Below are 19,213 nucleotides of genomic sequence, written 5' to 3' on the forward strand. Positions count from 1 at the left end.
TGATCTGGGATAAAGATCTAAATTATGAACATCCCTCAAAACAGCCAAAGAGGTCTAGATATTAAAACAAACAGTGATATAGGTTCTATTAAGGAAGGAATGATCTGGAAGTCTTCAGAGCGTCTGGAGCTCTACTTTCTAAAATTCACACCCCTTGCCCCCAAGTCCACTGCTTAATTAAGTGTGACTCTTGAGTAGCAGCTGTGAGATACGTGAATGCCTGTTTCCCATGTCTCCGTAGGGCAAAGGCAGCATCGTCTGAAACCATGAGCAGGAAGGTTCCCCACTCGGCAAGCCCACTGAGTTGTCAGAGACAGCAAAGACCAGAGAACTCCAAGGTCGCTTCATATGGAGGAGGAGAGCCAGAGAGAGGCAACAGGACACCTTGTCTTAAGACGAAATAAAGCCCAGAAAGTGTATACACGAGAGAAGTAAACCTTCAACACCCAAACGTTCAACTTAAAAACATGCCATCGTGCACACTTCCGAGTGTGAGAAAAGGCAGAAGAGATCTCCCGGTACCTGCTGGTTCCAACATAACCAACCATTTGTAGACTCGGCTGCCTCTGACAGGACGGTCCCCCGTGCCTGTATCCCCTCCCACCGGCGCCTCCCTCAGGACCACGGCTGGGCGGCTCCTGATTGGCCGCTGCTCCAAAGAAATAAATAGACCTGGCTGTGTGTTTTGGTAGTCTTTAAAGGAAATTCCATTTTCTTAAGCAGCTTTAGTCTCAGCCCTTTGATTATGAATTCTTTTTTTTTTTTTTTTTTTTTTTTTTTGGCGGGGAGAAAGTGACACAGGGGAAGGAGGGTAATGAGTCTTTGTAAAGAGGAGAAATGGACCTGGGTCTTCTGTTTCAGAGTCCAGAATCGTGTTCATCTCTGGCAGTCATCTTTCTCACAGTCGTCTTTTTCAGGACGGGGTAGGGTGTACCCTGGAGCCGCAGGTCAGACAAGTCCACGGTTGGCTGGCGGAAGGCAGTAGGCTGTGGCAGCCATCCTCTGGGTTCTGGAAGCCGTCTGGGGGTAGGGGAGCGAGCTGTTGAGCTCACTTGGAAGCTGGGGGGGACACCAGCTGGAGTCCTTGGAAAGCTACCTCCGTGGTCTGCTGAATTCATGGGAAAGCCAGCTGGGACAGCCTCAAAACTCCCCAGAAGCTGCCCACTGAGCCTGCCAGGAAAGCGGCTGGGTCCCCGGAGATTCAGCGGGCTCTTCCGGCTGGGTCTCCAGAAGCCAGCAGGGATGCCTGTACACCCTGTCCAGCCCTTGGCTACTTGAACGTGTATAGCGTTCTGGGACTCCGAGAAGGCTCCCCAAAGCTGCAGGGAAACTCCAGGCTTCCTGGGAGCGGAGTCTTGGAAATGAGTCAACGGATGATAAGACCATCAGGATGGAACGGGATCCATCCTGAGGGATGAATTCCAAAGGCAGCCGCAAAAACTCACACCGTCAGAAATGATGAGCTTGGGGTGCCTGGGTGGCTCAGCGGGTTAAGGCCTCTGCCTTCAGCTCAGGTCATGATCCCAGGGTCCTGGGATCAAGCCCCGCATCGGGCTCTCTGCTTAGCGGGGAGCCTGCTTCCTCCTCTCTCTCTCTCTCTGCCTGCCTCTCTGCCTACTTGTAATCTCTATCTGTCAAATAAATAAATCTTAAAAAAAAAAAAAAAAAGAAAAAGAAATGATGAGCTTCTCGTAAATTGCGTTTCCATTTTCACCAAATAGCCCTGCGATTCTTCGAAATGTGGGGATTTAACGAGTTCTGTGCAATTTAACAATGTGAAGACATTTCTGTCTCCAGCCATTTGTTGAGTTCTCAAGACTAGTTTTGATGCTGAAAGCTGGGATTTCTTAAAAAAAAAAAAAATGCAAATGCCCTTCCGTGCCTCGATGCTTCGGGGACAATTTGTAAAGACTTATCAGTAAGAGAGCACAACCTACCAGCCAAACAGAAGCAGATCAGCTGGGGTTCTTGGACGTGCCCTTGAACTAAAGGTGCGAGTCAGTTCCCACATTCAGTGAGTTTTCGGGGCCTGCTCATCAGACCACACTAAACAAAGTGAACTTCAACACTTCGCTTCCACTTCTCCCCAGCATCCTCCAAGGTGGTGGTGGCAGTAACAGAGGCAGAAGGAGAAACAGATCATGCCCTTGAGGACTTCTGTGACTCACACAATGATTCTGCCTTGCGGAGTCCTCAGATTGTCCTAATGAGTAACAGAAGCCAAGCCAAGCAGGAACCTCACACTGGGCACCAAGGACTGATACCTTTAATTCTGCCTTTTATGGAAGATGCTCCATCTAGAGTGAACACGCTCAGCTTTTCCTTGTTTGGCCCAATTCCCAAGAGACGAGTGTCCTAAGAATAATGTCTGCTTACTAACTACATAAAGCTTTGTTTGTTTGTTTGTTGAGGGACAGAAGGAGGTGACTAGCATCTCGGGCAGGCTATGCCAAGCGGGGCTGCATTCAGACCCTCCCTGATGGAGACTCTGGTCTCTTCTGGATCTAAACAGTTGTGACCTAAGATCACTGCACCCCTTCCAAAGCACCTGACCGAAGTTCAACCAGGAGAAAAGAAAAACAAAAACAAAAACAAAAAAACGCTAACGTGATTTCTTTTCAAATCTCTGCCTGAATTTTGTCACTTTCTTCACATTGTAAGCTCACACTTTCTTGTCGTCAAGTCTGTTTTCCTTTTTTGTTTTTTTTACTCACACATATCCAATCCTCTGTACCCTTCTTTCCTACCACTTCTCATGCGTGGCTCATGGCAGTCGCCTTTTCTTCAGCCCCTGTTTCCATCGCCGTTCCAGCCCCATGCCCTCCTCCTCCAGGCTGCTGCTCTGCCTAGACTCCGCACCTGCCGGAAAGCCTCAGGGTCTCCGAACCTATAGTCTCCTTATCCCAGCGTTTGTCGCAGCACTGGGACGAGACGCCAGGTAGAAGCTTCACGAGGATTCCACTTTCAAGTGAAGATCTTGTGTCAGGAGACACAAGATAAACATTCCTGGGGCTGGAACAGGTGAACCTGGCCGTGGTGGCCTTTACTACACGGAGGAGAAATGACTCCAGCCAAGTTGCGGGGAGCTCGGGAGCCTCCTTCCAAGGGTTCTGCCTTTGGATCTAGAAGAGTGAACCCGAGAAAAATAAAAGATTGTATCAAAGTTCTTTACCCCTTCTGGTCTCAGAGCCTTTTTCGGTCCCAGATTAGCCCAGATAACACATAAATTGCAATAACACGAAAACAAGACACTCTATCTTTGGATTATATACAAGATTTCTCTCAAGTGTCTAAAAATAAAGCCCCCCGCATCCTGAACCAGGAGGCACCCCCTGAAGCTTGGATGAGGCGGGCTTCTGACAGGAAAGCTTTCGGATCACGGCAAGCATAGTGTAAACACTCGCTACCCACAGGGAGGGCCAAGGGCTGGTCCAGAAAGCGCTGACAAACTCGTGCGAGGAAATCAATCATGGACACACTGTGAGAACGTGAGGGATCCAGAGCTGAAGCTACAGAGGACAGCGAGGCCCCTATGACACGGCTCTCTCAGCAGCAACAACAAACATGAAGTGAATGAATCCCCTCCGTGTGCACACAAATCCCACCCGAGCTGTGATCTGAAGTCAGCTGGTTGGCTGCTGGCTCAGTCATGCTGTTCCGCGATGGTCTCGCGTGTACCCGTGTACCCACGTCCCTCAGAAAACGCCCATAAGGACTTATGTCCTCACTGACCCTTAGAAGGTCTGCCGGGGTCTGACCCAAATCAAAGCTGGCCCGGGGCTGAGGGACAAACTGCCCCTGCCTCTTCCACCACAGACTCAACTCGCCTCTCCTCAGACGACGCGCCTGCCACTTGGCTCCATTTTCACTGCTAAGGGTTTATATAAATACAAATCCACCCAAGAAAGGAAAAATATTTCCCTTTTTCCTGCTCTGGATAAAGTTCCAAGAGACTTGGCTAAGGATTAGACATGCTTCGCAGATCAAAGTGTGTAGGGGGGACGGTGGCTGGGGAGGGGGGCGAGGGGGGAGGCAGGGCCCAAACCCAACCGGCCTTCCCTCTCTCAAAAGGCAAGTGAGGATTACAAAAAGCCCACACTGTTGGACAGAAGTGCTTTCCAAAGGTTCTTCTTTATTTGGATAGCCTGTCACCTACTTCTTACTGGAAACGGTTCCAGGCTCAGAGAAGTGAACGTGGACAACACGAAAGCATCCCGACTAGAACTCTCTCCAGCCGTAGCTTTCCCGTCCACGGAACATGGGAGGAACTTCTAGGACTTGAACTGAAACAGGAAAGGCCCAACAGCCTTATCAAAATCGACCTGATCTGGAAGGGCTGGGATGATCAGAAGCCATAGAGTTGCTTGTCTCCTAACAGGGAAGATGACGAGATTTCCACAAATTCATTTTTCTTGGAGGGAAAAGGAGTGAATGTCGGGCTGGGTTGGGGGAGGTGGAGGGAGCCAAGGAGACCCTGCAGGGGCCTGGGAGATCAGAGAAAATGAGGACTGGGAGGAGCGCTGAGATGGTCCCGCTCGCTTATTGCACACATGACTGTTATCTCCCACGCGCATAAACAAACACTACGGGAGAACCTACAGTGCAGGGGGGGGGTACCCCCCAACACGAGCGAACCTTTACCTACCCTACCCCTGCCCAAGTCTCATTCCCAGAAGATCCAGACTGGACTTAAGACCATTATAAGCAAACAACAAGCATCCATGATGATCTGAAAAGTATTAAATTGCCCTCATGGTGGAAACCCAGAACTCCCTGGCCTCTCTAACCTCTTACAAGTTGCAGTTATGAACAAGAAAGAATTCTTTATATTTCAATGGCACCTCATCTTGACGTCGACGCAGCTGGCTTCCAGACTGAAGGCTAAATACAGATAGAAAGAAAAGAACATAGTGCTCGCTTCGGCAGCACATATACTAAAATTGGAACGACACAGAGGAGATTAGCACGGCCCCTGGGCAAGGATGACACGCAAATTTGTGAAGGGTTCCATATTTTTAAAAAAAGGAAGAAAGACAGGAAGGAACATAATCATGAAAGCATTAAAGCCAATTAGGAAGTATGGGATTGCCCAAAAGGGCTTGGCTTCCCATGGGGAAAGGGTAGCGCCAGGGAGAAGCCAGTTCTCTGAGCAGCTCGGTCTGTGTAGAACCTGCCACTCAACTAAGCCAATTTGCCTTCCCTGGGCTTCCATTATCTTGTCTTGAGATTTTCACTGAATATGGGACCAAGATCGGACCACCTGTTAAACATGGTCACTTGGATACTGACACGTCCAAAATCAAACTCTTGATTCCACTGGCCCGACTTCCCCAAAGTTACTCCTTTCCAAGGCTTCCCCACGTCCATAAATGTCCACTCTGTTCTTCCAGTGACTCTGGACAAAAAACGTAGAGCCAGCCCTGACCCTCCTTTTCCCTCACATCCCACACCACAGCCCACAGCATCAGCTTGTCCTGTTGCTCCAACTCAATCCCGCCCAGCCCATCCGACCACCTGATCAGCTCCCTTGCCCACACCACCATCAACGGGACGACCATGGTGCTCTTCTAGCCCACGTCTGGCCTCCACGGTCCATTTCCCTGCTGAGGCCAGTCAGGTTCCTTTAGAACGCAGATCAGGTCATGCCACTCTGCTCAGAACCCTCCGACGCCTCCTGGGTCACTGGGAGCGAAGCCCAAGTCCTCACAAAGGTCTCCAAGGTCCCATGTGATCTGCTCCTGTCTACTTCCTGCCCATGCGCCTTCATCCGGCTCTGTGGCCTGACTTTGATCTGCACCCTGCCCTCGTCTCCCATACACATTTCATTCAGGCCTCTGCTCAACTATCACCGCCTCAAAAAAAAAAAAAAGAAAGAAAGAAAAAGAAATCTCCCTGACCACCTTGTACAAAATAGCAAAATAGCATCCCTACCTCTCCCGGGGCCTCCACATTCCATTTCCTGATTTATGTTTCTTCACAGGACTTCTGTCCACCTGACATAGAAGGGTTGATGGTGTGTCTCTTGTTATACCTCGTAAGCTCCACAGTGTGGAGATTTTCCTTGCTCGCTGTTGGATCTCAAGCTCCCAGAACAGTGCCTGGCACACAGTAGGCCCTCAGCAATGGCGGAATCCACAGATGGAGGGCACATACAAGGCAGCCTCGCAAGTTCCTTCAGGTCTGTGGTTCCAAATCTGACACTGGGCAGTGCACAGTCACGCCCCCGGGGCCCAAGTCTACAGTCTCTTCTTCAGAAGGGTATACAAGTAACCCAGCCAGGAGCTGTTTCCAAACATTCCCCCATACGCTGCCTCCTTGACGTACCACGGCGGAGGCAACCACCCAATGGGAACTGCCCAAAGGGCTCCGGGAATTCACCCTGTTTTTCTGTCTTACTTGGTCCTGCCATCATTTCAAACAGGAAATGATGTCAAATGTCAAATGATTTTGACAAAGCCAAAATCCATTTGGGAGGAGTCTAAGGCCAACATCTTAAAATATTTTCTAAACGATGACATAGTTCAGAGATACATTAGGGAAACCACTAAGTGTAGCATAAAACGCCTTCTTCTGAACTGTAGCTGAAAATGGGTTCGTTTGAGAGTAGTAGGGGTGAGCGGGGGAGACAGGAGGGAGCAGAGGTACCCCAAATTATTTAGTGCTCCGGATGTGGGGTAGGGGAGACTCCAGCGGAAATAAGTTCTTAGTGCCCCCCTTCCTTTCCCAGTCGCCTCGTTTCCTCTCACAGGCGTATCTTGCTGGGTTTTCCATGGGGATATGCCCGAGGACCCTCGGAGTTGCCTCTCTTCCCCTCTCCTCTGTCCTGCTAATTCTAAAGCTCTGGTTCCCTTGAGCTCCATCACTAGGGGAGCCTGCCAGCAGGCCCCATGCCCTCCCCGCCCTGCAGCCCAGGGTGCTAAGCTGGGGAAGTTACGGGGCTCACATCCTTTGTTCCCCATCTCTCAGGCTCACTGTCTTCTGCTGCCTGCTGCTCAGGGTCTTGAAAATCATCATTGTATATGTTGCTACTTTGTTTTGTTTTTCTTAGGTGCGAGGGTAAATAGGGTCTCTGTTACTCTGTCCCAGCTGAAAGCGGAAGTGTGGCTACTGGGTTTGAAGTACTTTCTACATCATGAATGAAGTCGTTTCTTTCTAAATGGTTAGCCTGTCATTGAAGTTGAAAACTCCGATGCTTCTAAAGACACTGAATCGAAAGACAAGTCACAGATGGAGAGAGAAAGTATTCACAAAGGATATATATGATAAGGGATTTGTATCTAGATTATATAAAGAACAGAACTCAAAACTCACTAAGAATATAAACAACTCAATTTTTAAAATGGGCAATAAATAAACCAATTAAATTAAATAGGGGCACCTGGGTGGCTCAGTTGGTTAAGTGAGTGCCTTTGGCTCGGGTCATGATCCCAGGGTCCTGGGATCGAGCCCCACATCGGGAGTCTGCTTCTCTCTCTTCCTCTGCCTGCCGCTCCCCCTGCTTGTATTCTCTTGCTCTCAAATATATAAATATTTTTTTTAAAGAAACAACATACCATCTAATACCTAATAATAATTGGTAGGTGATGCCTCCCACCAATGGCTACAGAATTAGCAGGTCAAAGTAGTTAAAGGGAATTGACGGGTGTCAACTTCTGAGGAAGAGTGATAATATGGCAGCAACCAACAACAGCTTCAACAGGACAGGCATGCAAGAGTTGACCTACAAGGTAAGTCAGGGGGGTCACACCTTTAATCACACACCTTTAATCACCTAGAGGTATGGAAGCTTGGTTTCTTTCTCCTCTCTTCCTCTTCCACTTCAGAAAATTACTCTCTGCCTATTATAAGGTTAAGAGTATTATGAGACATACACTTTAGTTCATCCAACGCTATTCCAAACTTCTAGAAGACAAGGCTAAGAGTAAAGACACTGGCTCCTTTCAGTCTTGAAGCACAGAGTAGTCCAGGGGTGACCCACAAAGTCAACTCAAGAGACCACTACTGTCTTTCCACTTAGACTGGAAATCACACCAGAAAAAGCGACCATAATAATCTCTAGCATCTATAAGAAAATTTGCCCTGCTTTTTATGGGAGGAAAAATCTCCTTTATTTCTTGAGCTGAGAAAGTATGACCCTTTATATCCAAACTCTTTAACTGAAGCCAAATTTGCATTTGAGTTTACTAGTCTAATAAAGCCATTTGAGACAAAAAAGTGTGGGCAATTGCCAACCTACAAATATTTGACTTTTGAAAATAATTAGTGGCCTCACTGCTCTTAGCAGTGATGCTGTGATGCTTTTAACAATTCCAAGCAGCAAGCCTTCTACTGCCTGTCTCCTGGGTCCCAGCCCCACTCAATGCAGCCAGCCATGGCCCCGAAGCCCAGCCCAGCCCTCAGATGAGGTAGCTCTGGCCTTTCCGATCCTTGTCCTCACTGTGGGCTCTCGCCCGTATCTGTCCCTACGTCCTCACCCACACACTCCACTATGGACTGACAGTGCCAAGACATATGGCCACAAACATTCTTTTATAACTTTGTAGGTTATACGGGCTTTGTGGTTCGGCCTGGACGCCAAACCAGCATTTAGAACATTGTCCCTTCCGGGCTGTGTCTTCCCCTTTAGACTCGGCAGACGAAAAAGAATTTTTGGAACACAGCCCTTTGTAGGTTGTGGACAGTCCACATAAACCAACAATAAACTTTGTCCTTCCACACCACAGACCCATAAAAAGGGATTTCTTAGGCACAAGCAATATCACACGTCTAGAGGTCAACCATAGGGGACACTGGTCTTCTATGACTCGCTCACTGCTCCAATGCACCCCCAGATTTTCTGCAACACAAGAGCTACAGAGATTTCTAATTTTCTAAGAGACAGGGGAGAAGGATCAACATGAGCATGAGTGCACTGACAAAGTCTGAAAAGTGGCTTTGCCACTTACCCACTGTGTGGCCTTGGGGAAGTTACCTAGCCTCTCTGAGCTTTGCTGCTCTCATGGGTGAAGTGTGGATAAGAAATGTGAAACATACACCTCACAGGAGTGCTTTAAGAATTAAACTGTCCTGGCACACAGTGGCAGCTCACTAAATGTTCATTTCTTCCTCATATCCTTGTTCATCTGAAACCAAGGTTTATGCAAAAATAACTTCTGGAAAGAGATGGGCCTATCACAGGGGCAACTGAAAAGGCCTGACTCTCCTATCACCTTACCCCAGATCCCTGTTGCTACCATGATAGTATATCCTGCCTCTAAGGCAGCACGGGTCCTCTAAAGGACATTAGCACTTTCATACATTTCTGGAGGAAGAGCCAATGTGTACCCCTTCTTTGGAGAGAAGTTTTGTATTCCATTTCAAGGTATTTATTCTACAGAGATACCCACAAAGGTCAAAGGATAGAGTCCCAATTATTTCTTCAGTATGGTTTCCTACTTTAAGGGCTGAAAACAACTCAAACGCTTACTGAGAGAAGCCTGGTTAGATAACAGAATATGATATAGCCAATAATAATAATTTAAAAAGGAACGAGATAGCTCTATATGTATTAGTATGCCCTGAGTGTATTTTTAATTTTTAACTTAAAAAAAAAAAAAAGCCCCAAAGCAGTGTTTCTATTCTGCTACCATTTGGCAGGGGGGTGAAGGGGGAACCTCCTTCTTCCCCTATTTATACAGGCAAATATATATTTGTAAAAACACAGAGCATCTGGGCAAGGACACCCAGGAATCCTGGCTGTCTCCAGCGGGGGAAATGGATGGCCACGGACAAGAGAAAAGACGTTCTTCTCCCCACGGAGCCTTTTATGCCTTTTGAAAGGTGCCCACCACTTACACAGACAGTTTACAAGTAAACATAAAACTTAAATCGAGCCTGACTGGCTCAGTCAGGAGAGCGCACTCTACATGATCTGGGCGTTGTGTGTTTGGGCGCCAGGTCAGGCACAGAGATTACTTGAAAAGCAAAGCAAAGCAAAGAAAAGAAAAGAAATGAGAAGAGAAGAGAACAGAAGAAAAAAAGAAAAAAGACTATTTAAAATTTAAAAAAAAAAGATAAAACTTAAAATAATCTACCCCAGTATAAGTTCAATTGTTTCCTTTTTCTCTTTAGAATAGCTTTCTTCTTTTTTAAAAAGACTGATTTATATTAATTTAGAGACAGAGAGAACATGAGAGAGAGTGAGAGGGGGAGGGGCAGAGGGAGAAGCAGGCTCTCCACTGAGCAGAGAGTGTAACACAGGACTCGATCCCAGGACCCTGGGATCATGACCCGGGCCGAAGGCAGATGCTTTAATGGACTGAGCGGCTCAGGCACCCTGTATTTATTATTTCAATTATAAATAAGTTAACACTTGCTGGTTTCAATAAGTAATTAACATAAAATGTATAAAAGAAAGGTGAGAATCACTTTTGTCCCTTACCCCCTTCGCAAGCATCCAGTCCCCTTCCTTGCCTCTCTCCTTGCTCAGCTCAGACATACTGAGTGCTTCTCTACACACCTGTGGTTTTGGTTTTTTTTTTTTTGGTTTGGCTTCTTTTCCATCAGGCAGAGGCATACCATAGCATAATGCAATGTTCTTTTCTTTCATCCGACTGCATACTACCTGCGGCGGTGTTAGAGTGAGGGCTGTATTTGTTCCCTATTTCTTCATTCATCTGATATCAATGTCTTTCTCTTCCCTGGGCCTCCCCTGCTCACACAATTTTACATAAACAGACTCATGTCACACAATTATTTCTTAACAGGGCCCTTTGGTTTGGTTGCTTTTTGCCACCACTCCTACCCATTTCCTGAACAGCGTCTCGTGCCCTTGGAGGGTGAACTTGCATGCCCAGTCCCCACCCTGCGGTCCTCCCCGAGGAGTCTCTACCCCCAACAACCTGCAAGGCCGGGGCTCGCTCCTGTGTTAGGGGCCTCTCAGAGTCAGGGGAGCCCTGGGGCAAAGTGCAGTCCGCTGGCCAGGCAGAGAAGCCGGGGCTCTGGCCAACTATGAAGTGTGATTTCAGACTCAGTGGTGATGCCCCATGCATCATGGAATGAAGCGATCTAAAAGGAGAAACCCCTGGGAGCTTTTCACAGACCCAGATCACACATCTAAGAAAAAACAGCACAAGTGACAGAGAAAAGCTCCTCCAGCAATCAGAGGCTTGTGGTTTCCGTCCCCTTCCCTACCCCTCTTCCTTCACAAGGCAGGAGATGAGCAAGCATGTGAGTAGGAAGGGGAAGGTCCAGTCTCTGTGACACAGCTGGCCCCTGGCCGCATCTCAGGGGCTCCCTGCCTGGCCTTGGGGTGAGAGGGAGCAGCTGCCGGATGGATCGGAAGGAGCTAGGAGGAAAGGCTGGGGGATTAGAGGCTTCCGTGCAGAGTTTACGGTGCCTCCGAAGTCCCTGCGGCAGGAGGTCAAAGAACGAGGAGAGAGTGGAAACAGAGAGGGTCACTCACTGCTAAGCCCATTTCCACCCTCTGCTTCCTGGTTCTTAGATTTCATGGCAGCAAATTTCACGGAACTCAAGGAAGTACTTAACAATCCTTGTTCAGCGAGGAGGACAGTGCACAAATGATCGCCTCCCTCCCAATTACGTTTACAGGTCTCAGTCCATGTAAGATCTTTCCTTGTGCCATGGGCTATGAAAATGCAAATCAACCTCCATTGATTAAAAATTTGATTTCTGCCAGAGCTTTGCGTCTTCTTTAAAAGAGGTGGGGGTGGGGCTTTTAAAAATCCGGACAACCCGCTCGTCCTGTTGAAATCTCAGTACGGCATTTCTATAAGGACTTGACCTTGATCCAAGAAATCCTCCTCGGATCCCAAGTGTGGGAAGATGTTAGCAGATATCACGCAGGGTCTCAAGCAAGGTTTTCATAAAATCCTACTGATCTCAAGTCTACTGACAGTCCAGGGGCCTTAACAATAACTTCTTAAAGGCATGCAGAAGACAGCTGGGTCTACCTAGCATCAGGGCACGGTGACTTCTGGGGAAGGCATGGATTTGCTTCCAGGGGAGCCCAGCACGAAGAGGAGGAGGGTGCGGCGGCACTGACCCCAGAGGCTGGCTCCCATCTGGACCACCTACCGGGCCATGGGTCCCTAAGCAAATGGCTTTAAGGGCACTAAGCCCAGGTCTCCATGCACCGCCGTCCCCCTCTCCCCCACACACGGAGAGATGACACTACACGCCACACAGGCCCGTCGTGAGGACGGAATGAGGTCGTACACATGGTGTCCAGCTAGAGGCCGGCTGCCTTTCCCAGGGCTCCTGAGCCCCCCCCCCCCCCGGTCCGGTCCCTGGCCTCTGCCCAGGGCTGACCACCCGACCACAGGCGGCCCCCTCCGAGGAGTGGCAGCAACTTGCAGCCCAGTGAGAAAAGGTGAAGGAGGCAGATCAGACGGCTCCGTGGGGAACTGGAAATTGGGGTGAGCAACAGATTTAGTGAGTGAAGCAGAGAAAGGCTGGGGCGGTCGCCTGCCTCATGCGTCGGCTGCAGAGGAAGCTGGTCTGAGGGGAGAAAAAAAATGGAGGCAAGTCCTTAGGGAGAGACAGAGGGACAGAAGTTGGAAGGGAAATCAAGCAGGGGACCAAGGTGGGGGGGCAGGGGGTCAAGTCAGGGGATTAGAGATGGGAGTCCAGTGACTGACAAGTTGAATGACAGGACCTGAGGGCTCATCAGACAGGGGATGTGGGAGGGGGACTGAGAGACAGACTGGGACAGACGGACAGAGTGACACAAACCAGTCCCAAGTTCCAAATCAACGTAAGGAAAACTTCGACTTGTTTCCTTTCCTTGGATTCTGAGGATCACTGTACTCTTGACACAATCCTGCTTTTCTTCCCTTAAATTAACTCGCAAACACTGACTCGAACATCATAATTAATAAACGGCTTTTACTGAGCATAACCATTTCTTTCATTAACTACAAGGTATTATTTGCAACTAATTACAAAGCTCTCATAAGTTATTATAAAAACCACTTTGAAGACTTGGCTTTATGAGTAACAAGGTATTTCTCTGCATTGAGGAAGGTGCTTTGGGGAAGCCCGGTGAGCGTCGCTGCTGCAAAGGAGAGACAGCAGGGACGACGCTGAAACCTGGGTTCTGCTCCCAGGGCCACACTGACTCCCTGCAAGTTCCTGACATCCCCGGGCTCCTCTGGGGAGGAGCAAAGGGAAGCTGCAAAGGGAAGAAGCTGAACTGGTTTATCTTCAGGATCTGTTAGGCTTAAAATAGTCCATTCCAGCTTAAAATACTGTGAATAAGTATTTTCTACGGAATTTTCTAGGTTTCTCAAGTTAAACTTGCAAATTTAGCATGAAGTAGAACAATCTCTTAAAGAGGCCAAACAAACATGGCTCGTTCCCCCACCCCCACCACCGTCAGCTGCCCCCCCAACCCCCACCCCCCGCAGCCGCCCCCTCATTGCTTCCCTACTTTATGGCCCTCATGCTTCCATACAAGAGACCGCATCCCACTGGTACGCAGAAGGAAGTTACCCACGGCTCAGTCTCACGCTCAGCACCGAGAACGGTCAGGGCCCCGAGAAAAGAAATGCTATGGCCAGTAAAACAGTAAAGCCCTCTTCTCAGAGATTCATCTGTCTCCCTAGGCTTCAAAGAACTTGCCACCTCTATATATAGGAGTTTGAGTGCTCACAGAAAACGTCTGTTACTCTTCTCTAACACGGCAACGTTCCCTAGAGTGAAAAAAAAGCAATCATAAACTGTCCAAAAAGAGCAAGATTTAATTTTCTGTATAAATAAAAGTGCTTTTCATTCCCCACTTAGTAAAAACCAGTAGCTTCCAGGAGCTCACAGTTGTGCGCATCAAGTCAGACCAAAATCCATCTGTGCGGCTCTTCGCTCTAACACCGGCCTGTCTGCAAGGTAGACCTGCTGACCAACGAATGAGGCAGCCGGGTCCCACCCAGGCTACACACTTCCTGCGAAGAGACTGGCAGGCAGACAGGCAGACCCCACAGACGAGGCCTCCCTGTCCAGAGGCTCAGCAGGGACCAGAGTGCCATGAGGCTGACCTCTGCTCACCTTCCGTCAACTGACATCTGCTGGAAATGCAGGCCTGGCTCTCTCCAAACCTGGTGCAAGGGTAACCCTGCAGTCATTGTCCAGTGAGGCAGGGAACACCACCCCCCAAAAAATTCACGTCTCCCTTAAATAAGGACCATTGCAAGCCACTTCAGAGTCTTCTGGTCCTGGCAGAGGCCAAGGCCCTGGCTCAGGCAGACAGCACTAAGCTGGAGGTGTGCAGACCCCAAAACTGAGACTTCAAGGTCAAGGGTTCTCTCTCTCTGTATCTTACACACATACACACACCCTTTCCCCGCTCCATCAGAAGTGGAATATAATTCTTGCCAATATGTACTTTAAGGCGATGCATATAATACGGGATCCAACCAATCAGGGGCAGATCATCTGTAAGAGACAAAACCGTGTGTGATCAAGATGGATTTAGCCATCAGAAGCCAGAGTGATGGACAGCATCCACTGGTCCTAAAGTTCAAGGAAAGAAAAGGGATCAGGGACCAGGCATGCAAGCTGGAGGCAGGGCTCCAAGGAACCTGGGAATGGTGCGCTCACAGCACGGAGGCCCTCTAGAAGGGCCTGTCAGAGGTTCTGTCCCAGCCCACATTCAGGATTTCCAGGTTCCCAGCCAGACTCCCTGGGGACCAGCTTTTACCAGGGAAAAGAAGACAGGAGTAGTGGCGCCTCGGGCACTCTCGACTATCCTGAGTTTCTGTAAACCCTGGACCTAGCCCAGCCAAAGTTTAAAGGGATAGAACAATGTATTCATTTGCTAAGGCTGCCAGAAAGTATCACAGACCAGCAGCTTCAAGAACAGAAAGTGGTTTTCTCACAATGCCGGAGGCCAGAAGTCTGAGATGGAAGGGTCAACAGGGTTGGCTTCTCCGGAAGCTTCTCTCCTGGGCTCACAGATGGCCATCTTGTCCTCTCCCTGCTCTCCCTGTGCCCTCATGTGGTCTTCCCTCTGTGTCTGGGTCCTAATCTCATACTTTTTTTTTTTTTTTAAAGATTTTATTTATTTATTTATTTGAGAGAGAGAGAGCATGAGCGGGGGGCAGGGGGTGCACGCGCAAAGGGAGAGGGAGAAGCAGCCCTATTGAGTGGAGAACCTGATGAGGGGCTTGATCCCTGGACCCCCAGATCATGACCTGAGCCGAAGATGGACACTTAACTGACTGAGCCACCCAGGTGCCCCTAATCTCATCTTCTTATGAGAACGCCAGTCATATTGGGTTAGGGCCCTCCCTTATGACCTCATTTAATTTTAATCTCCTTTTTTTAAGGTTTTATTTATTTACTTGACAGACAGAGATCTCAAGTAGGCAGAGAGGCAGGCAGAGGGAGAGAGGAGGAAGCAGGTTCCCCGCTGAGCAGAGAGCCCGATGGGGGGCTCGATCCCAGGATCCTGGGACCATGACCTGAGCCAAAGGCAGAGGCTTTAATCCACTGAGCCACCCAGGTGCCCCTTTAATCTCCTTTTTAAAGACCCTATCTCTGGGATGCCTGGATGGCTCAGTCAGTTAAGCAACCAACTCTTGATTTCTGCTCAGGTCGTGATCTCAAGGTGGAGAGATTGAGCCCTGCACTGGGCTCCACGTTCAGTCTAAATAAATAAATAAAAAATCTTAAAAAGAAAAACCCTATCTCCACATATAGTCACATTCTAGGGTACTGGATGCTAGGACTTCAACATATGAATTTTGGGGAGGGGGTTATATTCAGCCCATAACAAAGACTAAATCAGAACGTCTTCAAAATGCTAGGTTTCTTTTGTGACCAAAGAGGCCGACTCTTAATCCTCTTCTTCCGTTCCTGGAGAATGCGTAAATTATAACTTGAATAATTTGAGGAGGCTCAGACCCAGAAGGAGTCCAAGATACCAACAACCTGCAGGACAGCTGTAGCCGGGGGGTGGGGGGGGGTGGGGGGGTGGGGGGGTGGTTCTGATAATGTACTGATGTCAACTTCCTATCAACTTCCTTCCTTTACATTTAACACCTATTCTTTTTTTTTATTCGTTTATTTGTTTATTTACAGCATAACAGTGTTCATTGTTTTGGCATCACACCCAGTGCTCCATGCAGTACGTGCCCTCCCTATTACCCACCACCTGGTTCCTCAACCTCTCACCCCCCCACCCCGCCCCTTCAAAACCCTCTGGTTGTTTTTCAGAGTCCATAGTCTCTCATGGTTCATCTCCCCTTCCAGTTTCCCTCAACTCCCTCTCCTCTCCATCTCCCCATGTCCTCCATGTTATTTGTTATGCTCCACAAATAAGTGAGACCATATGATACTTGACTCTCTCTGCTTGACTTATTTCGCTCAGCATAATTTCTTCCAGTCCCGTCCATGTTGCTACAAAAGTTGGGTATTCATCCTTTCTGATGGAGGCATAATACTCCATTGTGTATATGTACCACATCTTCCTTATCCATTCATCCGTTGAAGGGCGTCTTGGTTCTTTCCACAGTTTGGCGACCGTAGCCATTGCTGCAATAAACATTGGGGTACAGATGGCCCTTCTTTTCACTACATCTGTATCTTTGGGGTAAATACCCAGCAGTGCAATTGCAGGGTCATAGGGAAGCTCTATTCTTAATTTCTTCAGGAGTCTCCACACTGTTCTCCAAAGTGGCTGCACTAACTTGCATTCCCACCAACAGTGTAAGAGGGTTCCCCTTTCTCCACATCCTCTCCAACACACGTTGTTTCCTGTCTTGCTAATTTTGGCCATTCTAACTGGTGTCAGGTGGTATCTCAATGTGGTTTTAATTTGAATCTCCCTGATGGCTAGTGATGATGAACATTTTTTCAGTGTGTCTGATAGCCATTTGTATGTCTTCATTGGAGAAGTGTCTGTTCATATCTTCTGCCCATTTTTCGATATGATTATCTGTTTTGTGTGTGTTGAGTTTGAGAAGTTCTTTATAGATCCTGGATATCAACCTTTTGTCTGTACTGTCATTCGCAAATATCTTCTCCCATTCCGTGGGTTGCCTTTTCGTTTTGACTGTTTCCTTTGCTGTGCAGAAACTTTTGATCTTGATGAAGTCCCAAAAGTTCATTTTTGCTTTTGTTTCCTTGGCCTTTGGAGACATATCTTGAAAGAAGTTGCTGTGGCTGATATCGAAGAGGTTACTGCCTGTTTTCCTCTACACCTATTCTTTATTTTTAAAAATGTCCTAGGACTTGACTCCACAGGTACCTGCCGGGGGTACCACCAGCAGCTCGAACATCTGAGCAACCCAACCAGGAAGGAAGCTGGAGGTAGTGTAAGTGGGCGGGGTTTGTGACGTCGGTGCCCGCCACCCTCCAGCCCAGCTGTCGGGGAGCCCGTGGGAGCCCCTGCCATGCAGTCCACCCCAGGGGCAGGAGAGGAGGACGCAGGACTGGAGGATCCGGAGAACCTGTGCACCTACGTGGAAAGGAGACCGGGCAGTGCCTGACCCCTCCTAGCCCAAAAACTCAGTGGGAATTAACAATATAAAGTGAAAAATAAATGTCCTTCTTTCTCCTGACTTCTGGTTGGTTCTACAGAGGAAACGAAAGATAGTCCAGGACTTAACAATGGTGCAAAAGCAATATGCATCTGGTGGAAACCGTACTTGGAATTTTGAATTTGGATCTTTTCCCCAGGCTGGTGACCTGTGGTGTGATCCTCTCGCGTGACCATGGCAGTGAGCTGTAGCTCCCGGTCAGCCATGTGATCACGAGGGTAAGCAAGCCATACCTGAACCGTTCTGCACCCACACATGCACCCTGCTTCCCACTTTTAGTAGCCCATCGGTTATACGAGGTATCTAACACTTTCTCATAAAATAGGCATTGTGTTCGATTCTGCCCAACTGTAGGCTAATGCGAGAGTTCTGAGCTTGCTTCAGGTCGCTGGGCTAAACTATGATGGATGTTCCGGAGGTTAGGTGTATTGAAAGCATTTTCCACTTACGATATGGCTTACCAGAACGTATAATGGATTTATCAGGACATAACCCCATTGTAGGTCGAGGAAGATTGTACTGTTATCCACTTCTCTAGTGCCTTCCAGAAATACCGTATGCAAACACAGACTGTGTGTGTGTGTGTGAGAGAGAGAGAGAGAGAGAGACAGAGACAGAAAGCAAGCAAGAAAGAGACACTTCTAGCTGCCTACCTAATATTCCTTCTCGTCTTCTTCCATAATCACGGAACCCTGGATGACACATAGGAAGAAGCGTGTGCCTAATTAAAATTCTTACCTTCGCAGATTCCCTTAAAGATCTAGAGAGCCACGGGGTAGTTCTAACCAACAAAATGTAAGCAGAAGTCTGCTGAAACGTTTTGGCTTTTGTGATAAAGACACCTTCCCTTCCTCCTACTTTTCTCCTTCTGTCTTTTTCTCCCCTGGAAATCCAGACATGGGGCTAGGTAGAGCACAGCCATCTTGCTGTGATAAAGGGGAAAAAAAATATGAGGACAGAGGCCCACACAATTAGGAACGTGGAAATGAAAGACGGAGCGTGCGTGAGGCACAGATGGCATACTTGGGTCCCTGTACCAACCGTGCACGGCCGTCACAGGCAGATTTCTTGCAGCATAAGATAAATACAGCCACTCAGGCTTTTTATGATTTGTAGCTAATACCTTCCTGTCCGGTATTCATCTTTTCTTTTACAAAACACATGATATCAGACTATACACACTGGTTTGCTTTTCCATTTAATATCTTAACTCAGTCAGGATATTGAGAATTGCAAATTTTTTTATTAAAAAATTTTTTTTTGTATTTTTAAGTAATCTCTACACCCAACATGGGGCTCAAACCTACAACCCTGAGATCAAGATGCGACTGAATCAGCCGGGTCACCCCAGAGAACTGCAACATTTATAATCATCACACAGCATTCCACTGTGTGCCTAACTGACATGATTTGCTTTTATTTTTTCCTATTACAAACACTGTTACAACAAACATCTCTGTAGCTATTTTTGCATACTTGCTGGAAAATATTTACAGGGTCAGTGTAATTCCTGAGTCTGAGAATAACGACCTTTTAAATTGTGATAGATATTGTATAAATGACCTTCAAAAACACTCATGAGCTATACACGTCTGCCTCTTTCCCTGTAACCTTGATAATAATGGGTATTACCGAACTTCGTCATGGTCCTCTCATGGGTAGAAAAGTGAGATCTCGTC

General features: G+C 48.0%; 1 protein-coding gene and 1 non-coding gene across 3 annotated transcripts in view; one reads left to right on the forward strand and one right to left on the reverse strand.

The window, feature by feature from the left end:
• MFHAS1 (multifunctional ROCO family signaling regulator 1) overlaps nucleotides 1–19,213 on the reverse strand; it is a 96,175-nt gene that overhangs the window by 15,661 nt on the left and 61,301 nt on the right. The window lies entirely within an intron of this gene.
• On the forward strand, nucleotides 4,911–5,017 carry LOC123937745. The gene has a single exon (XR_006817544.1). It is a non-coding gene; the product is annotated as a U6 spliceosomal RNA (small nuclear RNA).

The sequence above is a fragment of the Meles meles genome, chromosome 2 (assembly GCF_922984935.1).
Source record: "Meles meles chromosome 2, mMelMel3.1 paternal haplotype, whole genome shotgun sequence".
Taxonomy (NCBI): domain Eukaryota; kingdom Metazoa; phylum Chordata; class Mammalia; order Carnivora; family Mustelidae; genus Meles; species Meles meles.